Genomic DNA, 21,674 nt, shown 5'->3' on the forward strand with positions numbered 1-21,674 from the left:
ACAATCAGCTTGTCCGTTTCTACACATGTGCATATTAAAAGACAAACAACAGGATGTGAACAATGTTTTACAAAATGATGATTTGTAAAAAAGAAATGTTCTAGATGCATGTAAAAGCATTTGAGTTTCAACCTTTCAAATTTTATCAAACCTACATACCTTTACAAGAAGGCCTATACACCATCAAATAGCATCCCAGCTTGATTCATCTTTTGAGTAGGGTTCTTCAATTGCAAAATCTTTCTTATTAGAAGCTAGATTGATCAACTTCCAAATTAGCTTTTATAATTATCAAGAACACTAAAAAGCAAGTATTAAGTGTCACTTGATAAAAGTTGTGAATTATCAGAATTAGGGGTAACTTTTAGCTAACAATCTTTTCAATTTTGATTAGTGGTAGTTTACTAATGGTTTGCAAGAGATTTACTTAATATTTTTTAAGAATAAATATGTGTTACCTTTGTTTAACTGAATATGTAAGACTGTATATGTGTAAATATGATTACAAAATTAAAATCATTTTAACACCAGAAACTTTAAAAAAATTTCAAAAACCTATTTTGAAAAGTATCTTGGTATGAATAATTTTTTATTACAAGGTCAATTGATCCATAGTTTGCTTTTGACAGAGGTTAAACAACTGGCTTTCGATGAGTTATGGATTAAAGTTTCGGGGAAATTGCTTAAGTTTTCAATTGATGAATTTTTTTAATAACCAGACTTAAATGTACTGGAATTGCTTACATGAAGTTTTATGAAACTTCAGTTTCTAATTTGAAAGTAAATTGGTGAGGGAACATTAAAAAAATATCAAAAAAAATGTGTGGAGGACAGTTTTTTGTTAATGCGTTTGAACCAATGAGAATGAGGCTTTGCAATTGGCTGTTTTATATTTTATTAAACTCTTTTTATACAATAACAAGTCTAACTCAATTATTCATGATGAACATGTTAACATTGTTGGTAGCGGAGAGATGCAAATTTTTCATGAAAAAAAGATTTGTTTCACAATACCATTGAGTATTTGAAAAGCAAATTGAATTCTACCAAAAAATGTGATTTTTTAAAGAAAAAATCCAAAAATGTTTGTGTTCCTAATTCTTTCCGATATGATGAATTTTCACTAGCATCTCAAACTTATTTTTTTGAATGTTGCCCTACTAGGAAAGAAACGTTGCCTTTTTATTTTGGCAATGTTATCCCTCGTATATTGAGATGGAATGAGACAACTCTACGGGACCGCATGTATTTGATCCTTACTATTTTTGATCAATTAGCTGAACATGTATCTTTAAATATTTGTTTTTTTAAACTATTTTTGATATGTTCATGACAACTAGTTAACTATTAGTTCACTATTAGTAAATTATTTTTTAGTTTTTGGCCAAATGTCGTAAAAAGGCCAAACCTTTCATTAAAGTTTCACAAAAGTCCCGAACTTTCAATTTTGTCGATATTGGCCAAAAACTGATTATTTGGTTTCAATTGTGGCCAACTCTCAATTTGATTTCAATTTTGTCTATGTGGCGCCTACGTGGCATGCACATATATTGAAAGGTCATGACTTTTGTGAAACCAAATAATCAGTTTTTGGCCAAAATCGGCAAAATTGAAAGGTCAGGACTTTTGTGAAAGATTTGACCTTTTCATTTGGCCTTAGTTTTTAGGCCTAATGTCTTAAAAAAACCCCGACCTTTTAGCCCCTTTTCAATCATACCCTGACGTTGAAAATTTGTCAATTTTACCCTATTTTGCATTTCTGTGTTTCAATTGTACCCTGAAAAATTAAATTAACGTCTTTTGCGTTTGGAAATTTGTTTAAAACATTCACCATCTCTCGCATATATTAATTGTATATTTTTAAAATTTATTTAAATTTAGTTAAATTAATTAAGAATTTAAATTAGTGTTAATTTGATTATGATTTTTAGTTAGTTTTTAAAAATAAAGTACTTATTTGTACTTTTTTGAATAAAAAAGAATTTAATTTCATGTTTAGACTTAATTAATTGAATGATTTCATTATTTAAGTAAAAAAATTAACAAAAATTAAAATATTGGGGTACAATTGAAAACGGAAAATTCAAAAGTGGGTAAAATTGACAAATTTTCAACGTCGGGGTGGAATTGAAAAAAAGTATAAAGGTGAGGGGTTTTTGAGTGATTAGGCCAAGTTTTTATATATTTTGTGTTTGTTTTCTATTTTTTATTCAGTTGCAATTACGTAACTTACACCCCACTCTAACTTATTTAAAATTGATACCAAGTTTGTTTGATGTTTTTATAATAAGAGTTAATGTCAATCACGAACTTTACACGTTTTCATTTTAATCACGCAGTTTAAATTTTCTCATTTTCATGCACGAACTACCACTTTTTCTCAAATTCATACACGGCACTGAGGTGGCACTCATTCATTAGTGTAAAATGACATCCACCTCAACAAATTACACCAATAGAGCCGTGAGACATCAGCACCGTGTATGAATTTGAGAAAAAGTGGTAATTCGTGCATGAAAATGAGATAATTTAAACTGCATGATTAAAATGAGAAAACATGTAAAGTTGGTGAATTTTTATGACTTTAACCCTTATAATAACAGGTTATAGTTGGTAACATGTTAGTAAACCTATATAGTTGTCCATTTTATAAAGTTTATATTTTATTTTTGAACAATTAATTTATAAAATGGTAAAACTACCATTATTTAAATTGTTGGTAAACTAGCTTCATCTTTCACATTTTATGAATTTGTTAACCAAATTTTACAAAATATAATGTATTAGTAAACCATAAAATACTATAAATTAATTAATCGGTAAATCACTAGCTGATTATCTCACTAATTTCTCTCAATTTCAAAACAAACCATTAATAATATTTTTAGTAAATGATTAATAAACTTTTTAATAAAACAACGGTATACTGAATTATTTAAAAATAAACATCAATTTTTTTATATATTTTTATAATAATTTATAAGCTCTGAGGGTACATTACACACACAATAAACCACTAATAAACGAGGGTATATGTAGTTTGTAACCATATATTGAAAAAATAATATTGATATTTGTCATTTTAATTGGAATCGGTAAACTTTTGGATATTTTTATGTAGCCAGTCAATAAAGTATTAAATTGAACTTTATTGTTTTTTATTTGTTATCAACTGTTCGTACAAACTCTATTGGTATGTAAAGATTTAAAAGAATGTTCGTGAATTTTATTGGCGAATAAATGTCAAATTGAAAAATACATATCTATCTTTATTTTGGTATATTACGACATATTTTTCTGTTATGTCCCCGTTGTTCACATCTGCCGGAATTATTTTTTTATTTTCCTTCCCAACATTTATCCAATCTACGTTTCTTAGGTCTTCTTGCTGGTATCTTTCTTATTGGAGGAAGAACTTCAAACCTTTCAATTTCATTAGAGACATCTACATCATTTTGACTAGACATTGGATAAACAATTAACTGATATATTTTCCCCGAATTCTCTTTTGTGAAAAAATGTGAACAATATTCATAAGGATCTAGTGTAATTTGCTCAATATTGAATGTCATATGGACAAGGCCGCTCATTAATTTCAAATCAACAACAAGTACATTTCTTTTCCTTAAGTTTCACTATAAAAATGCTAGTACCTTCTTCCATATTGTATATAGATGTTACTGATGGTATAATATGTTACAAATAAAAAATTGATTAGGTAAACTAAAAAACAATTGTTAATATACGATAGGTGAACTTAACACACTATTAATAATTTGATAAACCTTGAATTCTCTATTAGTAAACAAATATGATCCTACAACGAAACAATATGAATTAATTAACTCACTTAAAATGTTACCTTGATTCTTAGAGAAGTTGCATAATTATCCCTAAGCGCTGCTTCAGATATATTGGTTAATTTAGTGAAAGTAGAACTTACAATATTTTTATTTTTATAACTCTATTCCTTACTAAACACCTTAAATACTCTAAAAGGGTTGATATTGTAATTTTATGTCGGCTTTATGGATGCATTAATAGACTCATCAATGTTTGATGTCATTGTTGAGTACATATTGTATGTTTAATGTGCTCTTGCCTATTGGTTGAACCTAATACCTACAAGGTATGGTCGTATGCTGACGTCTATGCCATCAAGCTCTTTCATGAAGTAGTCGAAACTCCGTAATATGTATGCCTTTGCAGCAAAACAAATATAGTCTTTCAAACTCTTAGGATGACCTCTAAACCTCAATTTTACATTATTCAAACAATGATGCATGCAAACTCTATGACTATCTTGAGGAAATACTGAAGTTGCATCCTTACATATCCATCATGCCCATAGGATACAATATAAAGGTTGTCTTTCTCACCAAAAGCTCCTTTAAATTTTCAAAATAATATTGCCAAGAAGTATCATTTTCAGAATCCACAACACAAAATACAAAAGAAAAAATCTTACCACTCTCGTCTTATGTAGATGCAGTTAGTAGAGTTTCTCTGTAGTTTGACTTTAAAAAAGTCTCATCCACTACAATAATCGATCTACAATAGCATCAATCCTTTATAGATGCATCACGAGCCATGAAAATATATTAAAATGTGATTCAATCATATGTATGTAAATCTACAACTGATCCCAGGTTTGTTTACACTAGCATGTACAAGAAACTTTGCAAAATTGAATAAGAATTGTGCATTTTACCTCTAACTTGTTCAAGTGCCTTTCCACTTGATCTCCATGCTTAATTATAATTCAAAATTACTCCATAATATTTTTGAATGTGAGTAATAATGTCAGCAAGTGCATAAACTATTTTAACATTCAAGAATCTTGATTTTATCACTTCACCAATTACTGAAGATGTCGCTTGTCGTTTTTCTTCCATTTTGATTTCTAAAGGACATGTGTGAATGTTTTTCAATCTTCTAATAACAAAAATATTTATTTTCCCATCCCTTGAATCCCTCATTGTCCATTTGCAATTATCGTCTAGGCAATTTATCACATTTTCCAGCTTACATGACTTACACACTTTATATTGAAAGTGGTTTTCATTAGTTTAGAATCATAGACATTATTTTAAAAACCTCTCATCTTTGAAGATTTGCCCAACGTAGACTTCTTTGACAGTTCCTACTGATAGAATTTCATAATCAGTAGGTTTATTAGTGGCTAATCTCGTATGCCTACATTTCATTTCAGCATATTTTACAATATCTATTGTTTTGTTACTGCATAATGACTTCATTGCTGATTCTTCATTCATACTAATGCAAGGTTCATGTTAGTATCAATGAGTTATCGCTGAATTTCACATGTTGTGATGCACAATGAAAAATGTATCATTCTTGTTTCTTTTTAGTTCAATGTAAAATTGTTGGCTTTCGTTGTCCTCAATATCTAAAACTTGCTGTTTTTTTCCAACTGATATTTAATGTCCGATTTAATTTCCTAATCGTTCACCTTCAACATATTATAAATCATTGATTTTAGCTTTTCAAAATCTCCATCTTCTTTAACTAAAATCCTTTTATTTTTTAATTAGAGTAGTAAAAATCATCCCAAACTACATTGTAGCAAATAAGAATATGTAATGTTGTTATTCCTTCATAATAATAATGGTTATTTTATAGTAAGTAGATCAGATTTTCTCATATAATGCACTAATAGTAAACATGAAGTTCTTTTTTATTATAAATTCAGTTAACAATTAGTAAATTCATTGTAAAATTACAAATGTGGCTATTCATGCAACGAGGAATCCACATTATAGTATAAAGAACTTCATGTTTACTATTGGTACATTATATGAGAAAATGTGATCTACTTACTGTAAAATACCATTATTATTATGAAGGAATGACAATATTACATATTCTTTTAGTACAATGGAGTATATGGTAAGATTTTAACTACTTAAAATACAAAATCAAAGAGATTTTAATGAAACAAGATGCAAAAAAGCTAAAATCAATAATTTGTAATATACTGAAGGTGAACGATTGGAAAACTAAATTGGACATTAAATATTAGTTGGAAAGAAACTAGCAGGCTTTGACAATCCTATATTGCACTGAAATGAAACGAAGTAAGAATGACAAATTTTCCATTGTACATCACAACTACACCTGTTCATGGGTTAGAGTACCCGCCCTCCCAGACCTCTCCCCTTATGGTCGGGTTTGGGCATTAATTTTTTATCCCAAGCCCGACCCGAGCCCAAAAAAGCTCGTTGGGCTTTCATTTTTTATAATTTTTATGTAAGCCCGAAAACCCCGATCTGAGCCCGCATGTATAATGTGTAAGGGCCGAGTTTGGGTAGTGAAGATGAATCCTGAATTGGGCTTAGGTTCATATAAAATTAGCAAAGCCCACGAAGCCCGGTTCGAGCCGACCCATGAGGTCTAATCACAACAACAATATGTGAAATTTAGCAACAACTCATTGGTATTAACAATGAACCTTACAACAATATGAATGAAGAACCAACAATGAAATAACTAGGTAGTAACACAATAACAGATATTGTAAAATATGCTAAAATGATATGCAACCACACATGATTAGAAGAAGAAGAAACCACTAGTAAACCTCATGGCTATGAATTGTATTAGAAGCAACCGTCAAAGAATATATGTTGGGAAGATCTTCAAAGATAAAAGGTTTCTAAAATCATGTTTATGTTTCTACGCAATTGAAAACCACTTTCAATATAAAGTGAGTAAGACATGTAAGCTGGAATATGTGATTAATTGCATAGACGATAATTGCAAAAGGACAATGAGGGCTTCAAAAGACGGGAAAACAAGTATGTTTGCTATTAGAAGATTGAACAACATTCACACCTATCCTCTAAAAATCAGAATGGAAGAAAAACGGCAAGCGACATCTTCGGTAATTGGTGAAGTGATAAAATCAAGGTTCTTGAATGTTAAAAAAGTTTATTCTCCTGCTGATATTATTACTGACATCCAAAGAGATCATATAGTAATTTTGAAGTACAATAAGACATGAAGATCAAGAGGAAAGGCACTTGAACAAGTTAGAGGTAAACCATGCGATGCTTATTTAGTTTTGTCAAGTTTCTTCCACATGCTAATGCAAACAAACCCGGGATCAATTGTAGATTTTCACACATCTAATGGAATCACATTTCAATATGTTTTACTTGTTCTTGATGCATCTATAAAGGGTTGACGCTATTGTAGCCCGATTATTGTAGTGGATGAGACTTTTTTAAGGTCAAACTACGGAGGAACTCTACTAACTGCATTTGTACAAAACAGGAGTTGTAATATTTTTTTCTCTTGCATTTTATGTTGTGAATTCTGAAAATAATGCTTTTTGGGAATACTTTAATAAATAAAAGGAGCTTTTGGTGAGAAAGACAACCTTATTATTATATTTGATAGACATGATAGTATATGTAAGGCTACAACTTCAGTATTTTCTCAAACTAATCATGGAATTTGCATGTATAATTTTCTGAATAACATAAAATTAAGGTTTAGAGGTAATCTTAGGAGGTTGAAAGACTCCTTTTTTTTGGGGCTACAAAAGCATACACATTATAGAGTTTCGACTACTTCATGAAGAGCTTAATGGCATAACATCACAATACGACCATATCTTATAGGTATTGGGTTCAAAAAATGGGTAAGATCACATTCAACAGACAAAAGATTATCAACAACGACATCAAACATTGACTGAGTCTTGTAATGCATCCATAAAAGCAATCAAGAAATTACAAATATCAACCCTTTTAAAATATTTGAGGCGTTTAGTTCAAGAATGGAGTTATAGGAATAGAAATATTCCAAGTTCTACTTTCACTAGACTAACAAATAAAGCACAAGAAACGCTTAGAGATAATTATGCAACATCTCTAACAATGGAGATAACATTTCAGCTTAGGTAATTAATTCATAATGTTTTACTGTAGGATCATTTTTTGTTTACTAATGATTTATTAATTTAGAATTAAAAGTTTATCAAATTATTAATTGTGTGCATTAAGTTTACTAATAGTATACTAACAGTTGTTTATCTAATCAATATTTTATTTGTAATAGGTTACACCATCAGTTACATCTATATACAGTGTGGAAAAAGGTACTAGCACTTTTATAGTGAAATTCAAAGAAAAGAAATGCACTTGTTGTAGATTTCGAATTGATGAGCTGATGTGTCCATATGCCACTGCAATATTGAGCAAGTTTCACCAAGATCCCTATCAATATTGTTCAAATTTCACAAAAGAAAATTTGGTGAAATATATGAGTTAAAGGTTTATACAATCATGGAACGACAAGTGACGGTACATTACAATGTACACAATGGTGTTTTTTTAAATCGATATACCAATTCCCCAAAAAAGGAAAGTAGGTTGCTGACGTTGCCAAGTTTTAAAATTTATGTTGTAATTGCAAATTATGGTAAAGTTCGTGATTTAATTTGCAATTAACCCAAATATAAAATATAAAATGGACAACCATAGAGGTTTACTAACATATTATCAACTATAACTTGTTATTATAAAAACATCAAAAAAAACTTGACATCAATTTTAAATAAGTTAACAGTGGGGCGTAAGTTACGTAATTGTAAATGAATAAAAAACAGTAAACAAACACAATATATATAAAAATTAATAACAGTTTACTGATAGTAAACTAACAGTTAACTATTTATCATAAACATTTAAAAATAGTTAAGATAAAATATGTATTTAAAGATACCTGTTCAGCCAATTGATCAAAAATAGTACGAATCAAATACATGCGCGCGGTCCCGTGGAGTTGTCACCTTCCATCTTAATATACGAGGGATTATATTGTAAGAACAAAAAGCTAATATTTCTTTTATAGTAAGGCAACATTCAAAAAGCCAAGTTTAAAATGTTAGTAAAAATCCATCATATCAGAAACAACCAAGAGCACAAACATTTTTTGATATTTTCTTTAAAAATTTATATTTTTTTATAGAACCCAATTTGCTTTTCAAAAACTCAATAGTATTATGAAACAAATCTTTTTCCCATAATTTTTTTTCATGCTCTCCGCTACTAAAAATGTTAATATGTTCATCGCAAACAATTGAGTCAGACTTGTTATCATACAAAAAGAGTTCAATAAAATATAAATCAACAAAATTGCAAAGCCTAATTCTTATTGCTCCCACGCTTTAACAAAAAAACTATCATCCATATATTTTTTCTAATTTTTTAATGTTCCCAAAATAATTTACTTTGAAACTAGGAACTGAAGTTTCATAAAGCTTCATGTCAACAGTTCCAGTACATTTAAGCCCGGTTGTTAAGGAAAACTCATCAATTGAAAACTTAGCAAATTTCCCAAAACTTTGATCCATACATCATAGAAAATCGGTTGTTTAACTTCTCTCAAAAGCAAACTATGGACCAATTGACCTTGTAATAAAAAATCATTCATACCAAGATACTTTTCAAAACAATATTATTAAAATCTTTCTAAAGTTCACGGTGTTAATATATTTTGAATATTTGTAATCACATTTACATTTACATTATGACTAATTTTGACTGAAAAATGATCCACTCGCTTGATAAAATACTCATGGTCCCACATATTTAGTTAAACAAAGGTAAAATATATTAGTATTTCAGTTTTGGTCTTAGAAAATATTAAGTATACCTCTGGCAAACTATTAGTAAACTGCCAGTAAACAAAATAAATGCGAATATATATCACAAATGTAATTAATTTGAAATCCAAAAATTACGGCTACTACAATCACCGGAAAGGATACAAAAGTTAAATTATGTATATTTACCTGAATTACTAAACCAAACTGACATTTAGGTTTGGTTCAAATCACAAATTCAGTATAATTTAAAACTATTTTTTCGACAAATTGCTTTGTTCTATTTTAATTTTCTTTTAATAGAACCAATGGAAATAAATGCATAATCCCAAACATACGAGCCTTAAATTTTAAGGGTTTGCTAACAATTTACATATCTTACAAATTGAAAATCACAACAGGTTGTAACCAAGGTCAATTCATGTATAAACTAATCCTCCACAAACTCTCTTCACTTATACAAAAGTAGGTTTTGCATCCCTTCCATTTAAAAAGAAAAGCATTAACAGGTTAATTGCAGACAAAAACGCCAACATATTTATTAAGTTACGAGTAAGCTACTCACAATTCACAACAAGAACATTAGAAAATCATAAAGCTAATGCCTCAAGTTCCACTACATAATGTAGTTAATAAGTATTTAAAACCCAGAAACATATAATCGATGTTGAATTGCTAATATAAGTCAACAGATTTAGAAACCCTATCAATGTCATCCTAACGATGCCATTATGCCACCTAACTATCAATCATTCAAATTGTTCAATCAATCATACAAATTTTTCAATCAACCAATCATTCAAATTGTTCAATCAATCATACAAACTCTAACAACAATTTCTAACAGAAAAAAATTAAAATAAATTACCTTAATAGGTATAAGATCATCACCGCCAATCTTCTCCTTTTGAATATGGGTATTGCTATTCGCCGCCCGCTTTTACTTAGCACCGCACAGGCAAAAGACATTTCTGCCCCTCTAGCAAAATTTCAAAAAAAAAAAAATTCTCTCAACTCATTCGAACACACTCGAACAACTACGTAAAAAGTCGAGTAAAATGACGGATAACGAGTATAATTCGTCGGGAAACGAATATCGACGTTCGGAAACAAATTTTTCCGGCTTTTCCGAAATAAAAAATAGTTTTTTTAAATTTTTATTTAAATTTTTTAAAGGGGGACGATTGCGTTTCACGTCCTCTCCAGAGGAGGGGACGCCGGAATTCGGCGTCCTCTCCGGAGGAGAGGACGTGAAAACCAACGTCCCCTCTAGAGGAGGGGACGCCAATTTTCGGCGTCCCCTCTTCTAGAGAGGACGTTCGGCGTCCTCTCTAGAAGAGGGGACGCCGAAAATTGGCGTCCCCTCCTCTAGAAGGGACGCCGAACGCCGGCGTCCCCCTCTTCCGGCCGCGACCGAAACGTCGCGGCCGGAAATTAATATTTTTTTTTAAAAAAAAAACGTTAAAATGATTTTTTTTAATAATTACAGTGATTTTTTATTGCATATTATTACGACTTTGTATTACATATTATTACGACTTTGTATTACATATTATTACGATTTGTTAAACGTAAGTATTTATGTTTTGCAGGTTCATTTAGAAGATTATGGCGATTTTCATCTCGTTCGAAATCCGACATTTTCGTAAAATATGAATTTGAATAGAGTTGAATGAGTTGAGAGGATTTATGTTTTTTGTTTATGAGTTGGTTTTCTATTCAAAAAGTGAAAAGGGCAAAAATGTAATGTGGCTGTGCGGTGCTAAGTAAAAAGGGGCGGTGTTTAGCAATCCAGTTGAATATTAGTCACTAAAAACTCTTCAAAATCATCATCTTCTTTCCGTCTAACAAATCTAGGTTTCTTACTTGAAGATGGACCTTCGACAAAATCGATTGTCCTTTTGCTTGAACAGAGGTAGGGAACCTGCGCACATAAGAGAAGTACTACGGTCAATAATCAAAGGAGGCCAACAATTAAGGAAAGGAGAAGCATCAGCGAAATAGAACTACAACTCATCGTAGGGCAAAGAGATTCACTCACAAAGGATCATTGATTCCCTCTGTTGTCCATTTCTTATTCATTCAGGGTGCTCGGCCCGTGCTCCTTTCAGCATTGCAATCTTTTTTATAGGCGATTTCTTTATACTTGACCTAATTTTCGCCATTATCTCTTTTTTTTGTTCGACAAAGATTTAAACAAAATAACTAATTCGAAAAATGATATAATGGCGAAATTTAAGCCGAAAATCTATGAAGATAGAAGTTGGAGATACATGCAAATCAATTTGATTTTCTTTCCCAAACTGTTACCATATCTTTTGCAAAAGTGAAAAGAAAAGGTGAAAAATTAGCCTAAATTTATGTTGCCTGTATATCTGAAAGAATCAAGCTCTAACGGTATAATTGAGATTAATTTGGGCTAAGCCGGTATTCTCTCTACTCTATATTTCTCGGGCTTATTAGGTGTTTACTTAAAATAAGAAAATAATATGAAATATTACCTCAGTGTAGAAAAGATATTAAAAATATCTCATGATTTTTGTCTAATTATTTTTGTACTCTACGTAATATTCAGAATTTTACTCTCATATAACTTTCAGTCTCTCTCCTCTCTCTCTCTCTCTCTCTCTCTCTCTCTGGTTCTCTTTTCTCCATTTTTATTCTCTCCTTCTTCATTATTTCTCCGCTATTGCCTCCGCCGTCGCCTCCGCCATCACCTCCGCCATCGCCTCCGCCATCGCCCCGCCATCGCTCCACCATCGCCTTCGCCGTCGTTCCACTATTATTTGAGATTTAAATTATCGATTCTGTAATTTTTATGGTTAATTTTAATTTACAGACCTAAAAAATATCGATCTTACAATTTTTCAGTTTTCAGATCTAAAAATCTGTAGAAAAAAAAAACGATTTTCATCTGAAAAAAATAATTTTCTGCAAAAAAACGATTTTCTATGAAAAAACAGTGTCTAATTATCATATCATTATCACTACGTTATCACGCCGTTATCATAATACTGCAGAAAATAAAAAAAATCTATGGAAAATAATGTTTGATTATCATACTGCTATCATAACATTATCATGGTGTACTTTGTCATAACACCATATTATCATAACATTATCATGACGTACTTTATCATAACAGTATATTATCATAACATTATCATTATCATGATCTATTTTATCATAATAGTATATTATCATAACATTATCATAACGTATTTTATCATAACATTTTATTATACCTTATCATATTATTATCAAACGGTATCATATTATTATCATCAAATTTATCATATTGTTATCATAACATTATTTATCTTTTATCATAACTATATCATACTATTATCATAATATTATTATGACGTACTTCTATCATAACTATACCGTAATTTTTTATCATAAACTTATCATAATATTATCACAATATACTTTATCATAACAGTATCTAAAAATATTATCATAACATTATCATGACGTAATTTACCATAACTATATCATAACTTTATCATACTATTATCATAATCTTATCATATTATTATCATAACCGTATAATATTATGATATTGATATGATAATGTTAATAATATAGATATGTTAACGTTAGTTATACCGAAATGATAATCAAGCACTTTTCTTAATAAAAAATCGTTTTTCGCTGCAATGTTATGATAATGATATGATAACGTCATAGTGATAACGATATGATAATCAGACGCTGTTTTCTGCAAAAAAATCGTTATTTCTACAGAAAATTATTTTTTTCATCATAAAATTGTTATTTATGCAGATTTTTTAGATCTAAAATAGAAAAAATTGAAGAGCAATTTTTTCAGATCTGAGCGTTAAAATAACTCGTAATAATCACCACGAGTTAAGAAAAAAATTGCTAAAATTTAATATAGAAGAGCGGCGGATTGGCGGCGAAACGACGGCAGATCGGTGAAGAATTGGAGAACGACGAAAAAAAAAAGATAGAGAAGAAAAAGAAGAAAAAGAGAAAAAAAAAAAGAAGAAAAAGAAAAAAAAAAGAAGAAGAAGAAGAAGAAGAAGAAGAAGAAGAAGAAGAGGAGGAGCAGTAACTGCTCTGAGAGTATAAAAATAAATTATAAAAAAGAGGGAGTAAAAATATAAATAAACCAGGTAGTTATATTAAAAAAAGCCACGTCAGAGTAAAAACAGAAATAAAAAAAACGGGAACTATTTTTCATATCTTTTTTTTGGTCAGGTAATTTTTACAATTATTTTCAAAAATGGAGTGTTTTCCCTAATTTTCCCATATCTCTCAAACTTCAATGGGTTAAAATTTAACTTGCTAAACTAAAGAAGAGCCCATTTGTATAAATACTAATGATGGGCCAAAATGGAAAAGCCATACAAGCAAATGAACTCAGTCCACCTTCTTTTTCCCGCGAAATCTTCGAAAACGAAGTCGTTTTCTTTTGGCGCCATGCCATTCTAATAGCGGACAGAGTCTTCGCTTACTGATTCTAAAACGCGCATTGCAACAATCTGTACGTTTCTCTTCGATTTTGATCGCTCATCGTTTTCAATTTATGTTTAATTTCGTATTTTGTTTTTCAATCGTTAGGGTTTTGAGATTTCTATTTTTAGGTTACGCATTAACTTCCATGTCACATTAGTTCATTACATTCTGATTGCAATTTTGAATTCATATAGATAGATTTTAGAAAATTTACTTAGGTTTTTGGAGCTTATTGATGGGCATAATTGACTTATTGCGACGAAAACAAATAATTAAATAAAATTGAATTGAATTTTAATTTTAATTGTTTGAAATTTTTTCCAGACATAGTGTGTAATGTATGCCATGAAATATTCCCCTAAATGCAATTCGTCTCAAAGAAATCAGTTTGCTCACGCGTATTTTATTTATTTTCATCGAACGTTATGTTATTTAATGTCTGATTAATATTCTTAGAAATAGATCATAAGACTATATGGACTTTCTCAATTAATATTTGTTTCCAAATTTTAAGCTCCATTTAATGAATTTTTGGCATACACTTTGATTATTGAAAACAACTCACTGGGCAACCTAAAATTATATAAGTGGTTGATCCGAGTTTCAAGTGGGTCGGATGTAGGGGTTTGACCTTGATATGTTGCAATCAAGGTTCGGTGGTAAGTTCATGATTAAACATGTCAATGTTATAATGCTATAATGTTTGACATGGCTTCACAATCATGCTCATTTTTGTTTTTGATTTCTATTAATTGAAAATTTGAAATCAAGTTTCTCATTGAATTTTGGAACATTTCCAAATGTCTACCTTAGATTGACTGTTGTAATCCATTTTTCAATTCTTACATTGTGTTTGTGATTTCTATTCTAGCTCCTTAAAATCTACTTTGTTGCACAAAAATTTCTCCAATACTAAATTTCCGCGGGTGAAAACTCTTTTGTAACTCTAAATTTAGATATTTATAACATATTCTTGTAAAATATATCAGGTTCCCATTTCAGTTTAGGCGTTTAATATTTCGTCATTTTCATTTCCGTGCTATATAAATCATGAAAATCTTTGGATGTATGATAGTACAGTACCTAGCTACTTCATTTCTCACTTGTACTGAGCTTACTACTTATCAGAGACATGCATGTTAGGTGTTTTAATAGTTTCTTCTATTGATATTTAAACTTGATTCCTGAAATCGATGCACTTGTGTACCCATTTCTCAAGACAATAAATCTTCAAGGCCAGGCTTGTTTCTTGTACATAGCTGGCTTGTTTTGGGTTTAGCATGCATCCTCACACTCTTATTCCTTATTTTGTCTACAAGAGGTGGCCTTTGACAACTTGGTTTTGTCAAGAGGCTATGGCGGCCTGATCTGCAGGGTTCTAGTTTGTCGATTTGCCTACTTCTTGTTCTCTCTATAATCTGTAAGTATTTTAGAATTTTAGATTTTGACATCTCAAGTACAGTAGACTTACCGGGGCATCATATCTAGGATCTTGGTGACAAGATATATGCTATGTAATTATTTGTCATCAAACTTATGCATCACCAAGAACATCTTCTGAAATGGTTTTAGGCTTGGAATAAATGCACATGAAGAAATGTTAGGAGAAGATTGAATCAAATACTAGAACTTTAAGGAATGATTCACAATTAGTTTGGAGTTAGTTGTCGAATTCTGCCAAATCAATTATTCATGAATCATTAGAGTTAACAAATCATGTTAGTGCATGGCTATTGAGTTTTTCTTTTCCTTGAGTGAATTTTTTACGGATATAGATCAATTACTAGTTATTTAGTTATACTTGATGATTTGGTCAAGAAGACACATATAAGACATGATTGAAAGGATCAGAACCTATGAAGCACCGACACTCCGTCGGAGTGCCGTATCTAGGGGGTCGACACGGGGACACGCCGGGGATACGTACCCGACACGCCACGTGGCGTGTCCCCGTACCTTTGACTAAGTCAAACAAGGGGACACGCCGGGGACACTTCGGGGACACGCCAGGGACACTTCGGGGACACTTCTAGTGGCATTTTAGTTAAATTTTAGATTTTTTTTATGGATTTTCTTTTATAAAAATAAATGGGCCCAAACTCAAATACAATTAGATAATAACTTAAAGTAAACCCTATTTTTAATTTTAAAAAAAAATTAACAGCCCCTATTTTAAAATAAACACAGCAGCCCTTGTTTCAGAGCAGCCCTATATTAAACTAACTTATGTATTACTTATGCATCTTGTGACATAATATTTATTGTTTTTGCATCTTGAAACCTTATATAAGAGTAAATATATATTTTTAAAAAATAAAAAAATTGCCGTGTCCCCGCCGTACCCGTGTCCTATTTTCTTTTTAAATGCCGTTCCCCGTACCCGTACCCGTACCCGTACCCGTGTCCGTACCCGTACCCGTATCGGTGCTTCATAGATCAGAACATAATTAAATATGGAAAATCTAAATAGTATGTGATGATAAGACAGACGATAACAAAAATTCAAGTAGTAGATATGTATAGTTTGGTTTTGTATTATTATATTGGAAAGGGGTCCAAATTAGCATAGCTATTAAACTAGATTATCCAACTACACTTTAAACGTACTACAAGAGTACAATGAAGCATAATACATATGTAATAAGAATTTGTTGGTCTTTTTGGTTGTAAGTGAAGCTTATATGGCATTAAGTGGGTTCACACACAATTGAGGAATTCTTAAGTCAATATCCTTCCTGTTTGTGTTAGGCTGAAAGCTTAATAAACATTTATAATCAGTAGTAAGTTGAGAAACTCAGGGAAAGTCCAGAAATAAGAAATTATTTCATCACATGTTTGTGTCTACCAAGGACTGGGGCAAGTGGACCTGGAGGAATTATCCCCTAGGATAAGTAAAATCTGAAATTGGGTTATTGCACAAACTGAATTAAATGGGTCCATGGTTATGATATTGTGGTAATAAGGAATGGTGACCATCCCATGTGTTTACATTTACTCTTTTTAGCAGGGATGTCCGAATATGAAGCACTTGAAATAATGCATGTAATATAGCTATAGTTACACCTTGGTTATTTGACGTGGTATTAGAGTTTCTATGATCGAATTATTTAGAATTTGATTTTGGACACTTCTAATTTAATTAAATTAGTATCTTGATCGTAAAGTGGGCGAGGTGTGTTTATAGTTAAAGTCTCACGTAACGGTTTGAACTTTTGAGTGAATTGGTTATTAATAAAATTGACATGAAACTGAGCTGTGGGAGCCAGTTTTTGGAGAAAACTGAGTTGCTGCATTGAAGTGTGGAAAACGATTGATTGATGGGCCATTGAGTTGGAGAGACCTTTTAGTAATTTCTGAATCATTGGTATGGGGCTCATGTGCGCTGTTTTTAGGCTCTGACATTTTCAAATTCTCAATGGACTTTGTGGGCTTTCTTTCCTAGACCTGTTTTTCTTTCAACTCTTACTATAATGATTAGAGAGTGAGTAGTCAGAATTTCTTGGAGGCTCTGTTACATTATATACCAACATTGCTAATATGAACTGCTAAATATCTAACTGAACACTGAAACAAGCTAATTTATTCACTAAAATCTTAACAGAAGACTAAGTTTTCACTAATTTGAGGACCTACTACTCTCTTGTGCTTGAATGTTGAGTTTGGTTTTGGTTTAGAAGTCTCAATAATGGACCCTTATCTCCTTCCTTTTTCATGCTGATCTCTATCTTTTTATGCATTTCCTTGTCCCCGTATAGGCTTTAAGGCCATGTTTTTGTGGGACTTGAATGGTTCAACCCTTTAGCTCTTTGGACTCCAAAAAGAGTCGTCACCCATACAACACATTTATTGATTTGGTTGAATAATTCGTCCTGTTTTTTAAGTAGAAGCTGCTAGTGTAATTTTATTAGATAAAGCCGTTGATGCTCGTGTTGTGTATGATGTGATTTGAGTTTTGTACTAGCTAGCGAGAATAATGTTCTCTGAATGTAAGTTAATGTAGTTACTGGAGGGGTTAGACCTTGAATTTGAACATAGTTTCTGCATCTTCTATATAAAGATTTTGGTATTTAGACGAGTAAGTTTTTGTTATAAAGCTAAGGATGGAGAATGATTGGCTTCTCTGTATATATTTAACATTAGCAGATGGTACTGGACCTGGTCACAGTCTAGACGCCTCTATTAGGGGCATATGGCCAAAATTTAGTACTTCTCAAATTCCCAATCCATTTGTCAGAACATAACATGCAGATAGGCCTGTGCATTATAATGGTTCGTTTATATTTATTTGCTATTTTCATAACAAATCATGAACTTTACATAAAATTTTATTTTAATCATGATTTTTAAAAGTTGTCATATAAAATCATGACCTTTTATTTTTTTTCAAATCTATTACCGATCATTTTTGCAGTGTATTTTCATCTTTAATTTGTTTTCAAATCAGCAAGATTCTGGTTGTCACGTCAGCAAAAATACAAAGAAAATTAATTTAATGATAGATTTAAAAAAAAAGTTCATGGTTTTATATGACAAATTTTTAAAAATCGTGATTAAAATGAAATTTCGTATAAAGATTATGATTTTTTTATGAAATTAACCTTTTTTTTTTTCTTTTTCTTGCAAAGGTGAAATGAATTACTGGACTCTCAAATGTTTAACCCCTCCACATTAACACTGGGTACAATCTCTTAAAGTTTGAGTATGTAGGTTTAAACCCAAAATCTCCATCCTATAATTTCCGCCCGCTATACCCTACAATCTAATTTACTAATTTTTTTTTGATAAAACACATCTATGTACTTATCCATTTTTTTGATATTGAATATTTATATTAGTCAATATCGTACATTTTAATTATATAGACATTAGGTGTTATTGTCATGAAAATAAAGTTACATTTCATGCGTTGCTAGTGCTTTTGAGATAATTTGAGATAAAACTTTTAATCGTTTCCAGACCTTAATTATTAAAATTTAGTCCCTTAAGTCCCTTTAATGAGTTTCATATATTCATTATTTGTTTTTTTTAATAACTTCAAGTGTTATACAATGCTAATTAGTTGTTAGCGGAGTTAGCGGGAATATTAAGCAAATTTTAGACTATGCTAACACTGCCTACGTGAGTGTTCGGGTCGAACACCCAACCTTGGGATGTATATGTGAGTGGCGTAGCCCTAAGGGCAAGCCCTCAAGTACTATATTCATTATTCGTAATGTTTTTAATCTTTTACTTAAAAATAATAATTTTTGTATAGATTAATAGATTGATAATATATATTTTTTACGTTCAGGTATTTTCTTTTAATTATGTATTTTTTAATTTACAAATAAAATAAATTTTTTGTTTCACATTCATTTATGATATTATAAATTTGTATTTTTTTTTCTAAATATGTTAGGAAAAACGTTATGTATATATTAAAATAATAAGGAAAGTATTAAATTTATAATTCTAAATTAATTAATTTTTATAAAAATTATTTATATTTAGTTATAAATTCATTAAAGTTTCACGTTAATGATGATTTTTTCAATATTTTTAACTTAAATCATAAATTAATTATAACAAAAAGTTAAAATTAGTGACTTAATATGTAATAGTTTAATTCCTTGAGTTATTCTTTTAAAAAATATATATTATATAGAATCGAAAAATAATGCATTTATTTAAAAGAAGAATTAAAAGTATAAAATTAAAGGATTAAACAGAATATTTTTTGCTCTGAATTGTCACCGAAACCTTTCAGTTATGGAGGAATTCAATGTCTATGAAATCAAAAGTGTAAGATTATAGATAAATAGAAGTACAAGAATCCATTGCTAAAAAAAGTGCATGGATCTAAATGTGTTATGCCTAAATTTCAATTTCTTTTATTTGAATTGGTTGTAATTTTTTAAAAATCAAAATATGGAACTATCTATATATAGTATATTTTTTAAAACAAATAATTTACGTTTTCATGTTTAAATGGTTAAAATGTATAATTTATTATGCTTTAGGAATAATTTAATTTTTAGTTTTAATGTTTCTTAATTTTGGGATTTTTCTATAAATTTTTGGAAAATTTTATTCTTCTATTTTAATATTAAAATTAAAACCTACCACTTGTTGACTCATTTGGTTTTAAATATGGACAACAAGTATGAAACTTTCCCTCTTTTTTTTGTTGTGGGTCGCGCCTCGCCGTAGGCGCTGAATGAATGAAATGAGTGGATATCTTCCTTGAAAATTTCCAAGTTATGTAATTGAAAAGTAATGATCGATCAAGCGAGAAGTCAAAAGGGTCCCGTCCCTGTTTCGAATCCCACTTTGCACATGAGACTTGTTGGATGCATTTGAAGGAGTTGTTAAGACCTAAGTGGAAGGCCTGAAACTAGTCCCTCCGAGTGTTTACGCAGGTGGTCGGGTTTTGCTCTAAGGGTGGTCGGACTCCACCGGGGATTCTCTCATCATAAAAAATAATAATTAAAATTAATCTATTTTCTTGAAAAACTATTGGTTTTTGTCCTTTACACTATCAAACAAACCATAATATTGAATGAATATAGCCACTAGTTATTAGGCCCCAGGTTGAAACTTCTAATGTCCTATTCTTTATAGCTCCAGTTCAACAATGCTCATAAGATAGAATTTCCCTCAATGTGGCAGGCGTATCTTTTTTAAAATAGTCAAATGCCAATTCACCGCACTTCTTTTATTCCCTGGTACACTGCTGTATGCAGCTTCTTCTTGTTCCAGCCGTTTCTAAGGGACCACTTTGCTAGATTTTGGCTGCTATCCATCATATTTGGATTACATTTTCCAACTCTCGACAACAATGGTGTCGTGGTGTAGTTGGTTATCACGTCAGTCTAACACACTGAAGGTCTCCGGTTCAAACCCGGGCGACGCCATTCTTTTTAACATTAATTTTTTTCACCAATTACCAGTCTCTGCCCATTTTCTTATACTAAGATAATTGTGTTTTCTGTCACAATTTTTTTTATTTGCATTGACATTCAGTGGCAGAATGATGTGTATCGGCTCTAAAAAGGAAAAATAAGCAGAATGATGTGTTGTTTGACTATTTTTTTAACAAAAAATCTAGTTAAAACGATATTATATTTAGACTATTTTTTAGAAGAAAAATTGGCCAAACTATGTCCAGTCTAGGTAGCACGGACAGTCGGACACGGGAAAATGGCACACTTGGACACGGCAAAACAGTGTTATTTTAAGGTCTTCTATATAAAAAAATGAAGATTTGTATCCAAAATGTCAAGTGTCCGACACGTTTCCGAAACAGGACACGTCGATTGAATAAAGTGTCTGTGCTATCTAGTGGACAGTTTAATTATTTTTTTAAATTTTCTACACTAAATGAAATGTTTGGTCCAAAAAATTCAAAACATGAAAAAAAAAAGAGAAAGATATTGGATTTATTAGTGAAGATTTTTAACGGCAATGGTGGAATCTAGGGGGGCGAAAGTCATCCGTCTCATCGTTCCTTGGGGCCGCCCGGCCTCGCCTTTCGTAATTCCACCCGCTGTTGACATCGCACAAAACAAAACACGGT

At 30.8% G+C, this 21,674-nt stretch overlaps 1 non-coding gene across 1 annotated transcript; it reads left to right on the forward strand.

Moving 5' to 3' along the window:
* Positions 1 to 20,938: 20,938 nt before the first annotated feature.
* Positions 20,939 to 21,012, forward strand: TRNAV-AAC (transfer RNA valine (anticodon AAC)). Its single transcript has one exon. It is a non-coding gene; the product is annotated as a tRNA-Val (tRNA).
* Positions 21,013 to 21,674: the final 662 nt, after the last annotated feature.

Source organism: Mercurialis annua, linkage group LG7 (assembly GCF_937616625.2).
Source record: "Mercurialis annua linkage group LG7, ddMerAnnu1.2, whole genome shotgun sequence".
Classification (NCBI taxonomy): domain Eukaryota; kingdom Viridiplantae; phylum Streptophyta; class Magnoliopsida; order Malpighiales; family Euphorbiaceae; genus Mercurialis; species Mercurialis annua.